Source organism: Schistocerca gregaria, chromosome 5 (genome assembly GCF_023897955.1).
Source record: "Schistocerca gregaria isolate iqSchGreg1 chromosome 5, iqSchGreg1.2, whole genome shotgun sequence".
Classification (NCBI taxonomy): domain Eukaryota; kingdom Metazoa; phylum Arthropoda; class Insecta; order Orthoptera; family Acrididae; genus Schistocerca; species Schistocerca gregaria.
The window spans coordinates 343478982-343500475 of record NC_064924.1 but is presented as its reverse complement, the minus strand read 5'-3'; the positions used below and the strand labels follow the sequence as shown (position 1 = coordinate 343500475).

The window sequence follows — 21494 nt, the reverse complement described above, 5'->3', positions numbered from 1 at the left end:
CCAAAAAGGAGGAGGAAAAGCAACCAACTAAAACTGGAAGACAAAGCAAAGTCATGAAGATATCCAGGCCAACATAAAGAAGAACACCAAGAGAAGGAAAGGATGTGGCAAGGAACAAGGACAGGGAAGGAGAAGAAAGGGGAAGGGAAATCAGGCAGGAAAAGAATAAAGGCTGCACAGTACCTCACCATGCGCACCACACACCTACCCAGAAAAGAGCTGTTGGCCCCCTGGAGGGACAAATTTTGAGATCTCAAGGGTAAGTAAAGACATAAGTTGACAAAAAAATGTAAGGAGTTTTGTATTTCTTAACAAGTGAGCAAAAATCTTAAGTACTAACATCAACATCTTTTGCAATGTTTTTAGAAGGACAAAGCAAGCTAAATGCTTTACTGCCAATAAAATGTTGGTTCTATTATGTTTGTTATTGTCAGTTATTGCCCACTGTGTTATGTCTATAATTTTACAGGTATTGTGTGGTTTTCCTTTCACGAAATATGTGAGAACATAGCTTACAAACTGCCAGTGACTGCCACAATTTTCTTCCTCTTATCATCCATACTTTCTAATATATAAACTACTTTCAAAATGCCAAAATGTATTAGAATAAATAAAAGTTTATAAAATGGTGTGCAGTACAATGTTCTTGTTGTGAGACAGTTGCGATTCCTGAAATCCGTTGCCAGTGGCTTCTGGCCTGCCAAGGAGTACTGCAGTCCTCAGTCCATGTATAAAACATGAAAATCTGCCACATTACACCACACACAAACAGACCTAATCTGCGAGCAGATTGGTGAGACTAGATCCGAGGGGGAGGGCCTGCACATTAGTAAGAAATGATTGGCAGGTCCAGTCCATTAGATACCCCCAGAGATGGCCTGTGGTTTTGGTCCATATGGAAGTCCACTGGTGAGGCCAGCTATTTACACGTCACAGACACCATGTTGATGAAATGAGACCACGGGGGTCCATCCATGCAACAGATAATTTGCTTGAATACTCTGAAAATCAATACTAATGAGGATAGGTTGCAACTCACAGTAAAGATGATCACTGAGTTGCAGACAGGCACATAGAAAAGACAGTCACACTCTCACAACTAAATTTTTAGGCCATAGCCTTTGTCAGAAAACGAGAGCACTCACACATTCACACAATCACTCAGACACAACTCTTGCACACATGACCATTGCCTCCAGCCACTGCATCAACAAGCTTTGAGAATCACATGCAAACAAACCACTCCTCTAGCAGCCCTGCCTCTCATCAGCAGCAGCTAGACTAGCAGCACGTAGTGGTGGCAGCACTGACTGCAAGCTGAGGGGACAGGTGGGAAGGGGAGAAGCAGTAAGAATGAGAGAGTCAGAAAGTGGCGCACATAGTCTGCTGTGCTCAGCCAGTGATGACACATTAAATCTCAGTAAACAAACAATTTCATGCTACTGAGACAACAACGAGATTTTTTCAGTGTTTTTTCAAATTTCCCTGATGTCCAGAACCTGTGGCAACCCTGACTACAATGAGTACAGTTTATGTCCTGATAACTGGTAAACTAAATGATAAAAAAATATTCTTTGCACTGACCCATAAATGGCGAGATGCACATCCTTGCAAAATGATCATCTGCACCACAATGTCCGCTCTGTAACAATCACTGTTGTAACCTCAGTTATATAGCAGTGTGATCTTCTGCCAGAACGGCATCAAGTTAGCATCTGCTAAATTAGATAAAATAGATTATTCTTGCATTAGAAACATTTTTTGAGCAATGGCTTCAACACCAACCAATGGTTTATACTTAGAAGCATCAGTGATGCATCTTCATATTCATGATAGTTTCGGTGGATAAATCTATGTTGCAGAGAATCCAAAATGCTGAGCCCCTGCCCCCTCCCTCCCTAAACAGTTTTGGTGGATAAATCTATGTTGCAGAGAATCCAAAATGCTGAGCCCCTGCCCCCTCCCTCCCTAAATTGTTCAGAAATTAATTGTGCTACTGAAGATGTCTACAATTTACCAGGAAATTTCATATCAGCATACACTCCAATGCAGATTGACAATTTCATTCTGATGTTAAATTGGCCCCAAAACTCATCCAGCACCTGTCTCTCACTTTCCCCAACTCGAATGTTTTGTCAACATAGTGGAAGAAGTGTTCCGAGTTCCTAGCAGGTTGTGCTTTCAAGCACCTCATCCTCAAAAGTATTCCATGAAGAGATTTGTAATACTGGGGACCAGTGAGGATTCCATGGCCAATTCATGTATTTCTTCAAAAACCTCCCCACTGCATATGAAGTAAGTGGTGTTCATTACGTGCTCAAAAAGTCTACCTTTTTGTTGCTCAAAGCGATGAGCCAAGAGCATAGAGGAGTCTTAAAGAACTACTTCCTGAAGAGCAACATAACACTGAAGCTCATAAGCAGGTAATCCTTGGGTAGTTACATATCCATAAGAACTTTCACACTCGGCCAACTGAATGGCAGTGAATGGTGAATGCAGTGTCTCACAACGGGTGTAAAGGCATAGATAGATGCTTGGTTAGTCCGTAACTGTGTGAATTAATGGTGTCAAGTATTGGACTTTACAGATTATTGTGGTTTACAAATATAAATGTGTTTATTCCAATGGATAACACTGGGAACAAAAAAAATCTTTTTCTGCAGAGTAAGTTTACAGAGTCTACTTAGATACATATTATGATGAAGTACTTAGCCTATAAATTATTTCGTTTGAATAAACTCTGGTGCTCATGATAAAACATTCTATGAAAAAATACATATTTTTTCACGGGCCCCACACAATGCTTGTAAAACTTGTGTGGAGTCACTTCAATATTGGAGTCATGGAGGATGAAAAGGGCTCCTGTTTGGAGTACCGATGATGTGGACAGAGCCAAGAAACCACCTTGATTATTGCTGCTTTTGTGTTTTGAATGTAAAATGTATGAATTGATACAAAAAGGGCTCTTAGGTTTACCAAAACCTACAATCCACTAAGCCACCAACTCTTCATAGTGAAGATTTGCCAATATCAGTATTTACTTCCTTATCAGATGATTACTGTGATGTTGCCACAATATTAGACAGTCAGAGTAAGCAATAGTGAAAGTGTATTTGAAGAATGCAGTCCTACACTGCAAGGATTTTCTAAGGGCGAGCTAAACGATTTATTCAAGATTTATATTTATCTAAGGAATCAGCTGCGCTTCTTGAGTCAAGACTAAAAGAAAAACATTGCATTCAGCATGGTGTATGAATAACATGCTATCGAACTACTGAGCACGACATTCTTTCATATTTCAACAAGACAAATGATGTCGTGTATTTTAGTGATATTTCTGGGCTTTTAAATCTAATGGGTCTTTCATTATACCAACCAAAAGACTGGCAACTTTTCATAGATAGCTAAAAAAAGTTTTAAGTGTGCTGCTACTGCACAATGGGAATAAATTAGGTGTAATCCAAATAGTTCATTCAACTACTCTTAAGGAAGACAATAAAAATTGTTTTAAAGACAATTTCATTTCATCAACGTCAGTGGTTAGTGTGCGTAGATTTAAAAATGGTGAATTTTTTATTGTGTCAGCGAAGTGAATACACTAAATATCCCTCTTTTCTTTGTCTGTGGGACATTTGTACGAAAAATGAACATTAGAGCAGGAAGACTGGCCACTGAGAATGAACCTAAGTAGAGGAAAAGACAACATCATTGATGAACCGTTCGTCAGTCTGGAAAAAATCATTCTTCCACCACTATATATTAAACTTAGGCTTATAAAACAATTTGTTAAAACTTTAGATAGGAATGGGCAATATATTCAAACATATTTGACAATCATTTCATGGTGTCAATACCAAAAAGTTAAAAGCACGAATTTTTGATGGGCCACAAATCCAACCCCAAACAATGATGATTTAAGAAACCAAATGACTGAAGTTGAATTGGAAGCATGGATAAGCTTTAAATCAGTTGTTAAGAATTTTTTGGGGAATCAAAAAGTTGAAGAATACTCCAAAATAGTAGACATAATGCTCCAGAATTTCCAAAAACTAGAAGTTAATATGAGTGTCAAATTGCATTTTTTGCACAGTCATTTAAGTAAATTTCCTGACAGCTTGGGCAGTTACAGTGAAGACCAGAAGGAACAGTTCCACCAGGACATCAAGATCATGGAGGAAACATATCAAGACGATTGGCATCAGCATATGATTGCAGACTACTGCTGAAACTTGCAGAAAGACTGTCTGGACCAAAAACACCAAAGAAAATCCCATACAAAATATTTTTTTAGTTCTTATTTACTTGTTTTTGTGATTAATTTTATTATTTATAGCACTTGTTTGAAATCATCTAATAATTTTAAAATAAATGTTTTAAAAAATAATCTCCTCTTTTTTATAACTCGACTTCCAGTATAAATGGATTGCCTTTATCTCAAAAGGTAGAGTCAATTCAATAAAAATGTTATTAGTTTCATATTCAGTTGGATGAAAATGATTAATAAATCCCCTGCTGCAGATTCATTGTTACTCTGTGTAATTTCTGTATCTTGCCTAGACTGTCAGGAGTCACTGACCAACAATAAGAATACACATTACAATAAAAATTTTGCTTCTTTTCAAATTATTTACATACACATTACAATGGAAAACTTTCCATGTTGGGATATTTTTTGAAACTACTGAGGGCGGGCTGTTTCCATCCTCATTTCACTCAAACTGTTTACAAATGAATCACTCCCATTATCAAAATCATTCTCACTCTCATTTTCACTTAGACGTTCCTCTAAAAGCTCTACAATCTCTTCCTCGAATAGGATTGATGTGAAGAACTAGCCATTGTGCACATGCTTACTTGAATGTAATAAAGTGGCATTTGTGTAAGCAGGAATTGAGTCTTGCATGCAATGTAATAAAGAGGATACAAAGGTTCCGTGGGTAATCTTGATGTGAGATGCCCACAAGAAGTTGTTGAGATAATTAGTACAAGCAGGGATGGGCATACTTATCTGTTCCAGATCACTCTGGAAGATCACCGGAACGGATGAGATCCCAAAGGGCAAGCACTTATATTTTTATAGCCAAGGGTAGTATATATGACCATAAACTGTAGCAAATCCTTGTCCAGTGGAATCTGCAAATATGTACCAGCAAGATCTGTCTTAGAAAAATATTTACCTCAGGTAAGCTTCATTTTTGTTAAGCAGTCCTCAGTACATATTATCAGGTATGGTTGCACTTGGACCTAGGGATCAATTGTCGACTAAAAATACCCACATAACCAGAGGGCGCCACTGGGTTTCTTGAATATCACCAGGGGTGAGGTCAAAGAACTGGTTTTAACAGGTTCAATAACCCCAGTTTTGTGGCAGCAATCGAGGTCTTGCTTAACAGCCACTGTACCCAGCACAAATGAGGCACTGCACCTGCATGTAAGGAGATGAGCCTACAAATCTGTGATGCACTCAAGGCCAGGTTCGTATAGAGGCCTGAAGGCAGTACAGAGATCATTGAGCTCCTGGAATGATCTGTGTTGGGGACAACCTGCACCTCATCAGTGATGGCGAACCCAAACAGCACGAGACATCCAGAACAAAAATTGTGGCAGCATTGGTTGTGGTCTGACCAAGGAAGGGAATCAAACTGCCACCATATGGTATCAACATAAAGGAGGGTGGGACCAACACAGGGCAGCCAAGACAAGCACATGTAATCAAAGAAACGGTAGCTCCTGTGTCCTCTTGGAATCAGAGATATTGGGCTGCAATTGTAAGGTCAATAAATAACTTAGTTGTGGAATGATCATCCAGAGAAACAACTGTGTGAAGTTCATGCACTGTCCCTTGTCATGTGTTGGGAGTGGCATCCAGCTGTCCCCAACAGCTGACAATGGACAGTTTGGAGACGACCATCTTTCACTCAGTGATCCAGACAGTAAAGCATGACATGATGGGAGACCTTGCTGCTTATGTCGACAGGGTGTTCAAGGTACTCAGAGGACACAGACATGTCCAAAACAGATGAATCATAATGCCACTGTCGAGGAAAAGACTTAAGAGTGTCTCTGAACTGGTGGTTGGGCCATCACTACTTGCGTTCAAGCCGTGGAGCATTAATTTCTTGCCTGCGCATTCTCACAAGTGTGTGTGATTTTCAATATATCGTCTAATAAAGAATTGTCTAGTTTGAGGATGTACATTGATGGCGTATACCATTCTTGTCTGACAGCCTCCGAAAGAGTCCAACACAAAGCTGGCTCTTACTACTGTCTGCATGACTCATACGCCACTTCCTTTTATATATAACTAAACATCAAATACATTGTTAAATGTAGGATTTACAAAATATCAATTAAAAGTCTTTAGGTGATTTTTGTTATTTTAATAATAATACAAAAAGAAGAAGAAGAAAATGGGCCAAATATTGCTCTACAAGTTCTGATATTCAGAATGGAGAAGTTTACTTAATTTCATATACCATTTCAATGAGTTTTACAGTACAATTTAAATTACGTTTTAGTTGATTATAAACAAATCACTTTGAATAAAATATGGGTAAGGGTATTTTTGGGTAGTCCTCAAATAGAGCTATCATTTAAATAATCATAATTAACAAACAATGTAGCTTTTCAGAAATAGGGAAGATGTAATAATGTGCTGCAACATGGCTGCACAAGTTGGATTATTAACAAATGGATTACTCCTCTTAGTTGCTAATTTAAACCGGGTAACATATTGATGTGAAATTTAATCCGAGGTAGTAAACTCACTTGCACTAATTTTTTAACGGGCAGTTTACTACTGGAATTGGGTATAGACACAACAGTATAAAGTCTAGGAAGTTAAAAATTCAAACTAAATTGACCTCTTCAAAGAATGTTGACATGAGGAAGGCATTTCAGATAGAGATGTGAAGGTAGTCACACTTCACAAGGAAATAAAGATCAAAAACCTAAGATTTAGCGAATTAAGAACCAAGCAATGTGGAGTGAGTTATATAGAATAGCACAGAGAAATCACAAATGACTGCAGAGCTGCTGGCTCTAAGGGCCAACATAGGTGCTGATATGGCAGCAGGCAGGTGTGTCCTCACAGCAATGCTTGCAGTGGTGACATCAGCTTCTGCAGGTTTAGCAGTGTCATCCAGTGGCTGTCACTGAGCTCCACAGCTTCTAGACAGCTATAAAACACACTGGGCCAAGTTATCAGATCTAGTAATGAATAAGAAAGTAGGAATGCGAGTAAGCTACTATGAATAACACAGTGAATACATTATGGCAGCCAAGACAGACACAAAGCTAACAGCAATCATAGTGGTACAAGTTTACAAGTCTTCTAATTCTGTAGATGAAGATATTGAAAGAAGTATGATGAGCTAAAAAATATTACTCACCATTCAGGAAGTTGAAAATTTAATTGTATGGGAGACTACAATTTGATAGTAGGAAAAGAAAAACAGTGGTAGCAAAGGAAAAACAGCAGGAGAACCAGGATGATGACAAGGAGTGAAAGAGAAGTCACCTGGTACAATTCTGCACAGGAGATAATTTAATAATTCCAAACACTTGATTTTAGAAGCATGAAAGAAAATTGTATTTTGGAAGAGACATGAAGACACTGGATGATGTAATGCAAATATGGTAACTTACAGAAAAACTAGACAAATATAAAATTTCAGTATGTCTTTTACACGATTTCTCCAGTTTAAGTTCTCATCAATATAACACCCAAGAAATTAGAACTTTTAACCATGTTTATTATTTTTTGTTGGTATACTACCATGGTAAGAGGTGACATATTTGTAAAGTATAAATCTAGAATAGCTCAGTTTCTTCGAAGTTTAAAAGTAGTCCATTCATGCAAAAAGCAGTAAAAAGCTTAGACAATAACATCATTACTATTTCTCTGCTGATGCTTCTATTTTCTATATCTACAAATGATCTGATGCACAGTGCACAAGGTGGGCAGCTACCTGCGGTTCTTTGCTGATATTGCTGTGGTGTACGGCAATATGTTACAGATGAATGACCGTAGGATGATACAAGGTGGCTTAGACAAAATTTTTAATTGCTGTGATGAATGCCAGGTAGGTGTAAATGTTAAAAAATGTAAACCCATAATGTCTGAATACAGCATTAGTAGTATACTGCTTCACACAGTCAAGTTGTTTAAATATCTGGGTGTAACACTGCATATGAAATGGAACAAGCATGTAGGTGCTATAGTAAGGCAGGTGAATGGTCAACTTCCGTTTATTGGTGAAATTTTCGGAAAGCATGGTTCATCTGTAAAGGAGGCGGCGTATAGGTCACTATAGCAACCTATTCTTGAGTACTGTGAGAATGTTTGGGACCTGCACCAGGTCAGATTAAAGGCAGGCATCGAAGCTATTTAGAGGCGGACAGCGAAGTTTGTTACCAGTAGGTTCCAACAACACTAAAGTATCAAGGAGATCCTTCAGGAACTAAAATAGCAATCCCTGGAGGGAAGGCTGCGTTCTTTTCATTGAACGCTGTTGAGAAAATTTAGAAAACTGGCATCTGAGGCTAACTTCAGAACGATTCTACTGTTGCAAACATACATTTCACAAAAGGACCACAATGATAAGATATAAGAAATTAAGGCTCATATGGAGGCATATAGATAGTAATTTTTTCTTCGCTCTGTTTGCGAGTGGAACAGGAAAGGAAATGACTTTCAGTGGTACAGGGTACCCTCTGCCACACACCATATGGTGGCTTCTAGAGTACATTTGCAGATATAGATGTAGACAATAGTGCTCGCATTACCTACAGAAAGGGCTAATTCAGCATCCTGATTCAAATAAAACAGCAGATCATTAATACACAGCGAAAATATTAATGGACCCATAATCAGTCCCTACAATATACCCATTTTGGGTTCTCTTCACAGAAATGGTGTATTGTTCAGGCACACACCGAAAAAACAAGTGAAAACAGTGCAAGTTAAGGCTATTAGTACCAAGAAGGTTAAAAGGGTGGAGTACTCATCAATGACGAATCTCTGACCTAGTAACAGGTCCCAGGGTTTTTAAGCCAACTGCAGGGCTCAGCTATGTTACCTGTGATTTACTGTCTCAGGGGAAATACTTTGATAGGATCATCTGATGAATAGTGGGGCAATGGAAACAATTTGAACCGCAATCTCAACGACACAATTGAGGATGACATCAGGCACATTGTTAGGAGTGCTCCTCATAGAAACATGAATACAGTGTCACTCTTTTAGTCGAACAACAAACTATGTGTGAAGTGTCCCATTGATTTTGTTGACATAGAGCTCTAGGAGTTACTCACAAAATTGGATCCCACGCAGTTGCACCACATACAGCATGATTTACATCTGAATGTTTCTGGTACGCAGTTATTTACACAAATAATTTCCAGAAGTATTCAGTGGGACCAGAAAAATATTTGTGCAATCGCTGTTATTTTCAATATTTTCGGGGAGGATGGGAGTCCTGCCATAGCACAAAGGGTGATAATTATAACACATCTGGACTTTCACATCAAAAATTAAGTATCTTTTTAAATATGAAAAATGAGCTCCTCATATCATGAACAGACACTTAACATATGTGACGTACATGTCAGAACAGATTACGAAAGTCACAGAAAGTGAACAGACGTGCCTACAAGCCTGTAACGTATTACAGTAGGCATAACAGAAGGAAGTGCAGTAATAAGGGAAGTAGTTCCAGGCCATTAACCTCAGTTAATACTGCACTGAACAGCAGTTTGCTTTTGCACTTCAGTGACAAACTTAGCAACATACAAGATAGCAATTCTGGAAGTCTTACAGGCCCCAACTGAAAAAGAATTAAACTATAAAGCAGCTGAACAGAGTACTAATGAAACTTAAATGAAACAACTACGAAGCGATTGTGTGTGGAGGCTCCAATACTGATTTCATCTTGGGTAGTTCTGGTTGAGGCCAGCTAGAGTTGGTTTGATACCCACGGCAACATCCCCAACAAGAATATAAAGATATAGTGCAACAGTGATTGATAACATAGCCCTTGATCAGTCATTCATGAAATGAAGATGGGCCCCATGATAAAAAAGCTTATCTGATCATTACTGTCAAATGGTAGCAACAAAGACTCATCATTAAGCAGTTTCAATTAAGAAGGAAGATGTAAATTTCACAGAATTGTAAAAGGTGACTCAAGTGTGCTATTCAGGGAGAATTTACAGAAATGAGAAATGGGACAATTTTTGGCAAGGGCAGACACTAGGTGAAAACACAATTCTTTTCTAGTCATATTTTTACAACCTTATGAATTCAGTTTCCCTTTACAATGAGTCAAGAAAAAGTACAAAGTAGGCAGAAAAAAGAGTGAGTACAACTTGTAATCAGATTACCTTGAGTTAACAGAGAGCTTTATTTATTGCACAGAACTTACAGCTTTATTTAAAAATAAACATTAAGCAGTACTGTAAAATTGTTCAGTGGGTCATAAAAAAGCAAAACCCATGTACAATGCACAAAATTCCAAGAACAAGGCAAAGCCAATTTGCAACACTAGTAGGTGTCATACAAACAAATTTTATATGAAAAATGAAATTAAACTCCCTGATGGCAGCAGCAACACAGATAATATTAAATTCAAATCAGTAACAACTGTCCGCCTGCTTAGCTAGGTGGTAACATGTTTGCCTCCCATGCAGCGGGCCCGGGTTCGATTCCCGGCCGGATTGGAGATTTTCTCTGTCCGTGGTCTGGGTGTTGTGTTTTCCATATCATCATTGCATCCTCATCCTCATCCGGCACGCAAGTCACCCAGTGTGGTGTCGAATGAAATAAGACTTGCACTTAGCAGCCAAACTTCCCCAGATGGGGCCTCCCGGCCAACAATGCGACTTGCTCATTTCAGTTTTCATTAACAACTAAATTAAATTTATTCTTCCTAGCAGTAGCTGAACACAGGTAGAGGAAGTCCATCAAAGGCAGATCCGTTAAATTTACTTAAATGGCACTGCATACTCCATCATTACATATCAGTTTTGATCACAAATATCATCAAGTATCTAAACAGCAGTCACTTTTCTGGTTATGATGGCATTTAAACCAAGGTACTAAAATATTGTATTGTGGTGACTCTGCAGTGTCATCCGTAATTAACCAATCTATTGGCCAAGGTGTATTTCTGAAAAGACAGAAACATACAGTGGTAACACCCATTCATAAATGTGGGGATAAATAACTGACCTCTAATTATATGTCCACTTCCCATGTTATCAAAAGTTTTTGAGAACATAGCTTGCAACAGACTATTGAACAGCTCAGTCTGGCTTTTGAAAAGCCTCCTCTAGTAAGAAAGCAACATGTGGTCTCACAAACTCAGTTCTGCTAAAATTAAACAAGAAACATAACCAGGGTTGCCACAAGTTTCCCCAAGTGAAACTCCCTATTTTCCAGATGGGTTTCAGCATTTTCCCCTGACAAAGTTTGAGATATAGGGGTAAGTAAAGATAGAGGTTCACAAAAAATGTAAGAACTTCTGTATTTCTAAATGTGTGAGCAAAAATAGTAAGTACTAACATCAACATCTGGTGTAATGAACTGCTTTTGGATTAAGAAAGCAAACCAAATGGTACATATGTTTCATTAAGACCACTGATGTTATTTTATTTCAATAAAGTGAAACACATTTAGTGACAAAAATATGCATTTTGTTGGAGTCACAAGGCAGATTTAAATTACCTCCCCTGCTTTCAGAAATAACTTCAGAAAAAAGTAGGCCTCTTGAAAGATATGTAGAAGGTGGGGAAGTCATGTAAACCAACACTGTGGATGACTGTGAATAAAATGTTGGTTCTACTATGTTCATTATTGTCAGTTATTAGCCACTGTGTTATGTCTATTATTCCACAGGTATTGTTTGATTTTTCTTTCAAGAAATACATGAGTACATAGTGTACAAACTGCCACAATTTTCTTCTTCTTATTGTTCGTACTTTCTAAAACATAAACTACGTTTGAAGTGCCAAAATTTACTAGAATAAATAAGATGCCTTTAAAATGAAGCACTGTAAAATGTACTTGTGGCAAGACAGTCGCAATTCCTGAAATCCATTGCCTGTGGCCTCTGGCTTGCCAAGGAGCACCACAGTCCTGGGTCCATGGGTAAACCCTGAAAATCCACCGCATTATGCCACACACAGACAGACCCAACCTGCGGGCAGATCAGTGAGACTAGATCCGACTGGCAGATCCGCACGTTAGTGGGAAACTATGGGCTTCATATCGGCAGGCCCGATCCATTAGAGATACCCACAGAAATGGCCTGGGTTTTTGGCCCAGCATGCAATTCCACTCGTGTGACCAGCTATTCATGTGTCACAGACACCTAGTTGATGAAATGAGACTACAGTGATCATCCGCGCCACAGATAACCTTCACAGATACTCTGAGAATCAAAACTAATGAGGACAGGAAGCAACTCACCATAAAGGTGATCGCCGAGCCACAGACAGGCACAAAGAAAAGGCAATCACACTCTCACAACTAAATTTTTGGTCACTGCCTTTGTCAGAAAACGAGAGCACTCACACATTCACACAATCACTAAGACATAACTCATGCACACATGACCGTTTTCTCCCGCCACTGTATCAACAAGCTTTGTGAATCACATCCAAACAAACCACTCCTCCAGTCGCCCTGCCTCTCATCAGCAGAAGCTAGACTAGCAGCAGGTAGTGGTGGCAGCACTGCCTGAAAGCTGAGGCGAGGGGTGGGAAGGGGAGAAGAAGTAAGAATGAGAGAGTCTGGAAGCAGTGCATGAACTCAGCTGCACCCAGCCAGTGAGGAAGCATCTCATGGCAATAAACAGATAGTTTCATACTACTGAGACAAAAACAAGGTTTTTCCAATTCCCCCCCCCCCCCCCCCCCCCCCCCGAATTTCCCTTATACATTTGAAATTCTCTGATTTCCAGAATTTGTGACAACCCTGGTTACTCTGTTGAAATTCCCTGTGATGCTGTCAAGGACTCATTTTCTGTGGACAGTACTGTGTTAAGAGGCATTCTCCTTGTATGACTAGGATCCTACCTCAACAATAGAAAACAGAATCTTACACCTCAAATGATACAACAAGAATACAAATATATCCAGAGGGGAGAAACATTGCATATGATGTGCCATGGAGTTTGGTGCTTGGGCCACTCTGGTTCTTATCCAACAGAAATGATTTATTTTAATACTGAAGGACTCTTCATCGTAATGTTTTCTGATAATAAGTATACCGACACCAACACCAGATACAGCCAGCAAAATAATGGAACAGATTTACAACAGGTTCACAGCTAGCGTCTTAGCACTTAACACATTAAAAAAAATCTAATTATGCAGATCCAAACAAATAATAATGACTTATAGGTGCCAGAAACAAAGGTTAATAGAGACACACTGTACAAAGCTCCAAATGTGAAGTTTCTGGGCATCCAGGTCAGTAATAAACTGTGGTAGCACCAGCAGATGGATACGTTAATCAAAAAGATCAGTTTCGCCTGTTTGTATTTAGAAATTTCTCTCATTGAGTTGACATAAAGGATCGATTGTTAATATACTTTTGCAGTGAAAATGAAATTCATATTTTTTCTACAGAAGCGTGTGATAAGAACTTTTTTTAAAGTTGATAACTGAACATCATGCAGAAACGTCTGAAGGGACCTTGGGATTCTTGCACTTACGGGCACATTAAAACTGTGTGCTGGACCAGGACTCAAAACTGGGACCTTCACTTTTTCATGGGCAAATGCTCTACCGACCTCTTTTTTATGTACAAACTTTTGTATTTACATTTACTACACACACACACACACACACACACACACACACACACACACACACACACACAAACACACACACATACAAAATGTAGAATAACAAAATTTTAAGTTCCAGGAGGAGGAAAGTTGCAAACAATCTACAGAAGAAAAATCATTATCCGTTTCCATACTCTACCAAGTAGTAACATAGTTCATGTACAGTGCCCTTATTTGTTCAGTCACCATCATTTATCACCTATTTTTATATTTTCCTATGTTGTTCAGCTGGAGGTTTAACAATGCTGTCACATCCAAATATATAGATATTTTCATTGTCTTACAAAGTCATTTAGTATTCTGAACCTTCACCTTATTATCTGAAACACTAAATCTATATTTCTTGATCACCTCTCATCATAGTACTGATAATTTGCAAATATTCCAAAACCATCTGTAACCAAAATTGTGGGTATCAATAATTATGGATAGGGCTGAGCTAGTTTTGAAACATCTTCCTCAGTATCTTTCAAAATGAAATCACTTGCCAATCACTTTGTTAACCATATTGCACAAAGGTGTTCAGTTCTCAGAAAATATATGTACTGTCTGTTCCTGTCAACCATTAGTGCCAACCTACCGACTGTGATATCAAAGTACAACTAATTATCCACTCTCACAGTTTTTCTTCCGCCAGCACCTAATCCCCAACCTTGCAAACTTCACAGGTGCTCTTGTGCATAACTTGTGGGACTAGCAATCCTGGTAGAAAAGAAACTGTGAAATTGTGGGTTAACTGTAGCCTGGGGTAATGTTTTCAGAATGAATTTTCACTCTGCACCAGACTGAGCGCTGATTTGAAACTTTCTGGCAGATTAAAACTGTGTGCCAAATTGGCACTCAAACCTGGGAACTTGCCTTTTGTGAGCAAATATTGTACCGACTAAGCTATCCAAGCACAATTCACAACCCACCCTCACAGTTCTGCTTCTGCATGTACCTCATCTCCTACCTTCCATACTTCACTTCACAGAAATTTCCCTGCATACATTGAAGGACTATCATTCCTGGAAGAAAGGATACTGTGAAGACTGTGAGGGCAAGTCATGAGTTGAGACTGGGTAGCTCAGTCGATAGAGCATTTGCCCACAAAAGGCAAAGGTCCCAGGTTTGAGTTCCAGTCTGGTACACAGTTGTAATTCGCTAGGAAGACAGCGCACACTCCACTGCAGGGTGAGAATTCATTCTGGATTACACTTACATGCCAATAAACATACTCCCTAATTGTGTTTGTGAATAATAACATGGGCGAATTTAGGATTAACTGTGCAATTCACAGCTACAATACTTCAATTAAAAATATTTTTTGTGCAGAGTATACATCCCTTGCAGAATTAACAATAAAGTTTTATGCAATAGTACAAACATCTGTAACGGGTTAGACATTAGGCATAAAATTGAAAAGCCTTTAAATTCCATAGTAATTCTAATATTTGTATAAGATTCATCTTGTCCTTCCCTGTATGCGGACAGCTGAAAGCAGACAGTATAAAGTTTAAGTATGGTAGCAGATAAAAACAGCAAATGAGGTACATAAGGTGACAAATAGTTGCCTTTCTCAAAGTAACTGTCTTTCTCCTAATATATGTATAGCTTGTAAAATAATCAACAGGGAGTTGCTAAATTCCCTAGTGACTGACTTTGAGGGCAGGTTCCTCACACCAAAACAAGGAAAAAATGTCCAGTAAACATGGACTGTAAAATGTATGCCTAACAAGTTATGAGCACTTTGTAAATAGAAGAGACGTCCTTCACAGTAGCAAAGATGAGTAAGTGATCAAAGGTCTTTAAAGTATGCATTTAAGAGCCCTTGATCACTGGATATGATTTTCTTTTTTTGGTTCATAGTACTCCTATCAAAACGTGGAAAGCAAGGAGCTTGCTGTTGAACAGATGTGTTTCACAGTACTGAAGATGAACAATTACAACTCATAGCTCTTAAGACATGCATTTTAGAGCCCATGGGAATGGACATTTTTTATTGTTTTGGTGCAAGGTACCTGCCTGAAAGTCTGAAGAGGAAATTTAATTACACCCTGTATAAGCAATTCCCAGAATTATCAGTTTCAACCAAGTAGCATTAGGCCTAATCATAATTTGTTGTTGGTATACTCTACACAAGTACCATGTAGTGGTTGCTTCTACCTTTTGACACAGAAGTCAGTCTACAGCTCCTGAGGCTCTCCTTCATGACAGGAGTTGCAGAACATGATGTGTGAAAAAATGAAATGTTTGCCTACTTTTACTACTCAAAGCCCCTATGATAGCTTTCTGAATCACATTTCAGAAACAGGGACTAAACCAGGCATGAGCTGATCTATGTCTCCAATAAAAAAGATCTTTACTTAATAGAATAGTGGCTGACATCATCAAATGCCTTCGGTACGTCGTAGAAGATAGCAAATGGTAGGACTTAAACAATTTCACTATTTGTAACTTAAAATATAAACAGCTGCCTCCGTAATGCAGCGCTTTTCAAATGCAAACCGTTACTTCATATGCGGTTTTCAACTCTCGAATGCATAACTTCTCAAAAACTAAAAACAGTAATTATTGAGTGTAGTCAGCTTTACCATAGTAGGGCTTAACAATACCATATGTCTGGGAAAATACATTTGGGTATGATTCCCATAATTACAACAGAATGGATTTTGCTCTGCAACTCTGATACTGCACTGAAAGGTTACAGTCAAGTAATGGTTTTTATAATGTATACAACACACTTCAGTAGTTTACGTATAAATGCAAATTTCTAGAACTACGATACACATACCAGTAAGAATCTGCATACAGAAAGGACATGAACAATAAAACTCAGAAACATGTGAGTCATTGTGGAATAAAGCTGTATAACGCTCTGTCAATTTGCATAAAGCGAATCGAAGATGAGGGAAAATTTAAATCAGAATTAAAAAATTAAGTATTAAATAAATGTTTTTGTAACGTAAAGGCATATTCTTAATCCATAAATAATTAACAAACACTTACATTTTCTTTACTGCCACATCAATCACGCTGTTCTCAATGTAAATTTTATTTTTTGTTTGTACACTCTTTTAACTGTAAATGACGTGATAAATATGTTTCTCAAAGTGTCAAATAATTGTTCAGAGAGCATGTGTCATTTTTAATACATTGTTAAATGTTATTGCGTAAGTCATGCAGCAAAGGACGCTAATAAACTAATAGCGCACAGTAGCCTATTACTGTCTTATGGGTTCCTGTCCTTAATGCTGATATCTACAGAGTTTGACTGACGAACGAACAGCAGCAAAACTAGTTCTCCAAACACAGGTACCGTGTTTTGCAATAATAACTACACTGTACCGATAAACGATTCAAGCAAATCGTTAAAATTTTGGAGCTACGTTAACCGATGAATTCATAATATTCTCCGCGGTCGAAAAACAATACGGCGTTTCTTGCACATGGAAACACGATCTGATGAGTGCATAATAAAAACGTCGAACAAGTAGTACCGTAAGCGAAAGATGAGAAAAACAGTAATTAAAACTTTTCAAATGATACATACCGGTAGGTCTATTTTTACACGCTATTGATGATTTTCTAAAGGCACATATTTTACAATCAATCTACCACACGCACTTTTTCTTTCTTCAACACAGTTACCATTAAACATCAAAAGCACGCATCAACAAACCTCTCTTGACACGGCAGTCCTTTTGCTCACATTATTAATGTAACAGCAACAATGTAGTATTACAGTTCATTTCATGGGGAGCAATTAATGTCATTACAGATTATGTAAAATACAGATACAAGATAAAAGGTTATTTGGCGATGCTAATAATTGCAGTTACAGTTTCTTTTCGATAAAGTACCTGTCCAACAGTTACTACACGACAATAACTGTCAGTCTGTGCTGTGATTGGCCGATGAACACGCCGACCAGGCGGCGTAGAATTTCAAACAGCCGCCTAAACGGCCAATAATATTGCACAATATTACTGAGGTTCTCACTAGACTGCTCAATAATAATGTAGTTCGGAACGCTGGACGGCAGATGCGCTGCTACAGTGATGATAGCTCTAATTTTGCAAGTAGAAAAAAAGTGGATGAAAATTTAGCTGAAGGACCTTCACAGATCAGTCGGCGACAAACGCTGAGCTTCCTGGGTTCGCGCGAGGCGTCTCTTAGGCCTCGGGTCGCGGCTAGTGATGTCACGCCATTCGTACGTGCTGCTCCCACGAGGTGTTACTGTCTCTCAGAGAGAGACTGGCCGACGTCACTAATGTAAGGCGGAGGCCTACGTGTGTGGCGACCACGTCTCTGCCTGCGGCGGCACGCACTCACGAAAGGCGTGAGCGAATTCCGCTGTTGTACCTCAGGCACTAAGACAAAATCATAAGATCAAACTGCGGAAAGTACGCTAGTAAACATCTTTAGAACTGTTGTATGCTTACTGGAGCAATATTTTAATTAACAGCACATGGAGACAATGCCTGTTAGATATGGAGTACCACAAGGCTCAAACCCGGAACCCATACAGTTTCTGCTAAAGGTTGACATGCACACCCACTTACGTAAGGCATACTACGCTATTTGCTGGTGGCACAAGTATTCTGGTAGCAGATGTAGACAAAGCGACCATGACCAAAAGATTAAACCACTTATGTCACCATTGAGCAAATGGTTCTATGGAACAATCTCGTTAAAAATGTACAAAAACAACTCACATTCGTTTCCACCTCAAAAAGGAGAAATCCCCAGTACGTTCCTAAACAATCAAGAGCAATCCAGTTGGAGATCTGTTAAGATTTCTGGTAAATGGCTCGACACTCATGTCAATTATATCTCGAATAAGATGTCAACTGCACTCAGCAAATCAGTTACTGACTTAATCCGTATACAAGCAAATTATTTTTACTTTCGCTCCATATTGCAGAGTCGAGGGGCATGAAAGGGAAGCAGTGGTTTGGAAGGGAGTGAGACAGAGTTGTAGCCTCTCCCTGATGTTATTCAATCTGTATTTTGAGCAAGCAGTAAAGGAAACGAAAAAGTCTTATCTTTGAAGCAAACTTTCTGTTGCTTTTCCCCTTAGGCTTCAGCACTTATTTTCTTTCTCTATTTATTAATTTAGCTTTTTTGCTCTCTGCTTATTTTTATAAACTGTCTTTGTTAGGAGTCAAAGTAAAAATTGGGGAATGATGTTGTCTGGCAGATTTCTTCAGTTTAAGAAGTCCTGGTAAGGGAGAAGTATCTTTGAATTGTAGCCCAATTTCGGGCTGAACGTGTAGGCCTAAGGCTTTGTCTCTATCATTGAGGACACCAGTCGCTGTCTCTGAAGAACAGAGCACAACTGTGTCACTACTTTCATCATTATTAGCGCTGCAATCCCCAAGAACTGGTAAAGCTAGGCCTATTTCTTAGTCTGGGCGCACATGCATGAAATCTTCGTCATTAAATGTGGTAGGATTTAGAGGGAAAATTTCTGTTTTGCTAAAGCCAGAGATACTCTTCTCAATATTAGCAATCCTCATGAAGGCTTTGCTAAAGATAGGACAAATGTCGTAAGGAGTTATTTTCTGGTGGGGATTAGACCTAATAAAATTGTCACATTCTTGATTAAATGCAGCCTTCAGGCTACTGAAAAAGGCCACATCTAAAGGTTGTAGCCTGTGTGAGCAGTGAGGCGGCAGTGTTACCACTACTCTTACATTGTCTTTACAAAAGTTGTAGGCTGCTAGAGAGACATGGCTAGTGTGATTGTCTGAAATCAAGAGAATGGTGTGGTTCTTAGAGGCTTTGGTAAAGTTAGTAAAACATTTTAGCCATTTTGGTAAGAGCTCATCAGTCATCCAACCATTCGTATATTGAATTTGGTGGTCCTCCTCTCTGTAGGGCAGGCGTCATCCTAAGCCTCGGAAAATAAACATTGGAGGCACATATACCCCACTGGCATTCACTGCACAACACACTGTAATATTTTTCCCACACTCCCAGCTTGTTGCTGAGCCAACTTGTTTAGCTCCTTTCGGTGCTAAATTTTTTCCTGGCTTCTGAACCGTTGATATTCCTGTCTCATCAAAATTGTAAATTCTGGAGGCATCGAACTTATGGACGTCCATCGCTGGTGATATTCGAGAAAAAATGCTTAACTTCACTTGAATTAAAAGCCGACATCCGATTGAGATTGGTAGCCTCAGGTTTGCGAATGCTGACTGATGGATTTCTTCTAAGATACCCAGAGAGCCAATCCTGTCCAGCTCTTTTTGATATTTTATTAAAATTATGCTGAATATTATTTGCCTCAGCATATTCGTAAGCTAATCTCCTCAACTCCACCGACGATATTCCATAAAATGTCTTTGCTAGCAAAAGAACATGCTTAGCTATGTCATCTTCCTGATCTTTTGAAAATATAGGTTTTCTTCCCAAATTTACTTTAGAGCAATCTCCTGTTTTTAGCCTCTCTTAAAGTAGAAAGAGGTATTCCGTACATTCTTGCAGCTACTCTCTATGGCTTTGCATTTTCTACAACATAGTGGAGTGCGCAATTTATTTCATGTTCCGTCCACCCTTTGCCCCTTTCTGTGGCTCTGGCTCTGGCTCTGTTCTCACCATCTGTGATTAAAAAAGAAAGAAAGAAAACTTGTAAGATGACACACATACACACACTTCCAAATATGTAGTTCACGAAAATACCGAAAGAAATTACCATATGGGGCAATACCTTTCACCACGGGGAAATACCGTGCACCGGGCGCGGTATTGCCCCGAGGCAACATGACTCACCATTGTAAATTCTAACCATGGAGGTAGAATATTATTTTTACCTCCATGATTCTAACCCAACAATCACGAAATTTAATGTCTAACATTTGATGTTTAAAAGAAGATCAAGAAATGCGTAATTAAATAGAGCTACTTTATAAATTGTTGCTATTAACATATTTCGCTCACCTCTAGACTTATTATCTTTAGATTTTATAAGAAAACAGTCGAAATCAGTTGTAACCGACTGTCGAAGACGTCTGCGCCGTTGAACGATATAGACCCCTCTGTATCTGATTATGGTTACTACCGCTATGTGACAGCACCATGCAGTGCTCTTGGCGCTCTCTGGGAAACTGGATAAAACGGTGCACGGTATTACCCCACTGTACGGCATTGCCCCGCTCTCCACTAGTTGTTAATGCATGACTGATGACATGTGGAAGTTTGGGTCTGGCATAAATCAGTTCCAACTTGCACACCGAGAGACCATCTTGTCCTGTGGCGGCCCGCCGCACAGCCGTGCAAACGCTAGAGCTACTACCATCGCGGCCGACACAGAATTCGCAGCACGCTCGCACAGATTTACCCTTTAATCGAAAGCCTGGCAATGGCGCGGTGCGATAGACTATATCAGGCTCGATTGTACGCATCTCAATCGTTGTAATAAACGTGTTTGCCTTACGCCAACGTTTCATTTGTATTCAGCCACCTTGGCCTCCTTTGAGCAAAGTGCGTGGGAGCAACTATAGGGTTCGCTCGTGGCACAAATAATCGTAAGCGCAATTACGAGTAATCCCGCGAGTCCTTAATTCTGCCTGTACCGCGACGCCGAATGTGACAAACTTGAGTTTACTCAATCTTGTGTGAGTATCGCCTGATGTTGCATCATTCGTGCCTAGAGAG

At 39.1% G+C, this 21494-nt stretch overlaps 1 protein-coding gene across 4 annotated transcripts in view; it reads right to left on the bottom strand.

Moving 5' to 3' along the window:
- The window catches only part of LOC126272915 (uncharacterized), a 211172-nt gene extending 193364 nt beyond the window's left edge, over window positions 1–17808 (bottom strand). For 2 of the 4 annotated variants that reach the window (XM_049976201.1, XM_049976203.1), the window contains exon 1: window positions 17386–17583. The gene's annotated coding sequence lies outside the window, so the exon portion shown is untranslated. Of the gene's footprint in view, window positions 1–16841; window positions 17038–17385 lie in introns of those variants that run through there. The other 2 variants (XM_049976200.1, XM_049976202.1) reach the window with 2 other exon arrangements.
- Between the last annotated feature and the right edge of the window lie 3686 nt (window positions 17809–21494).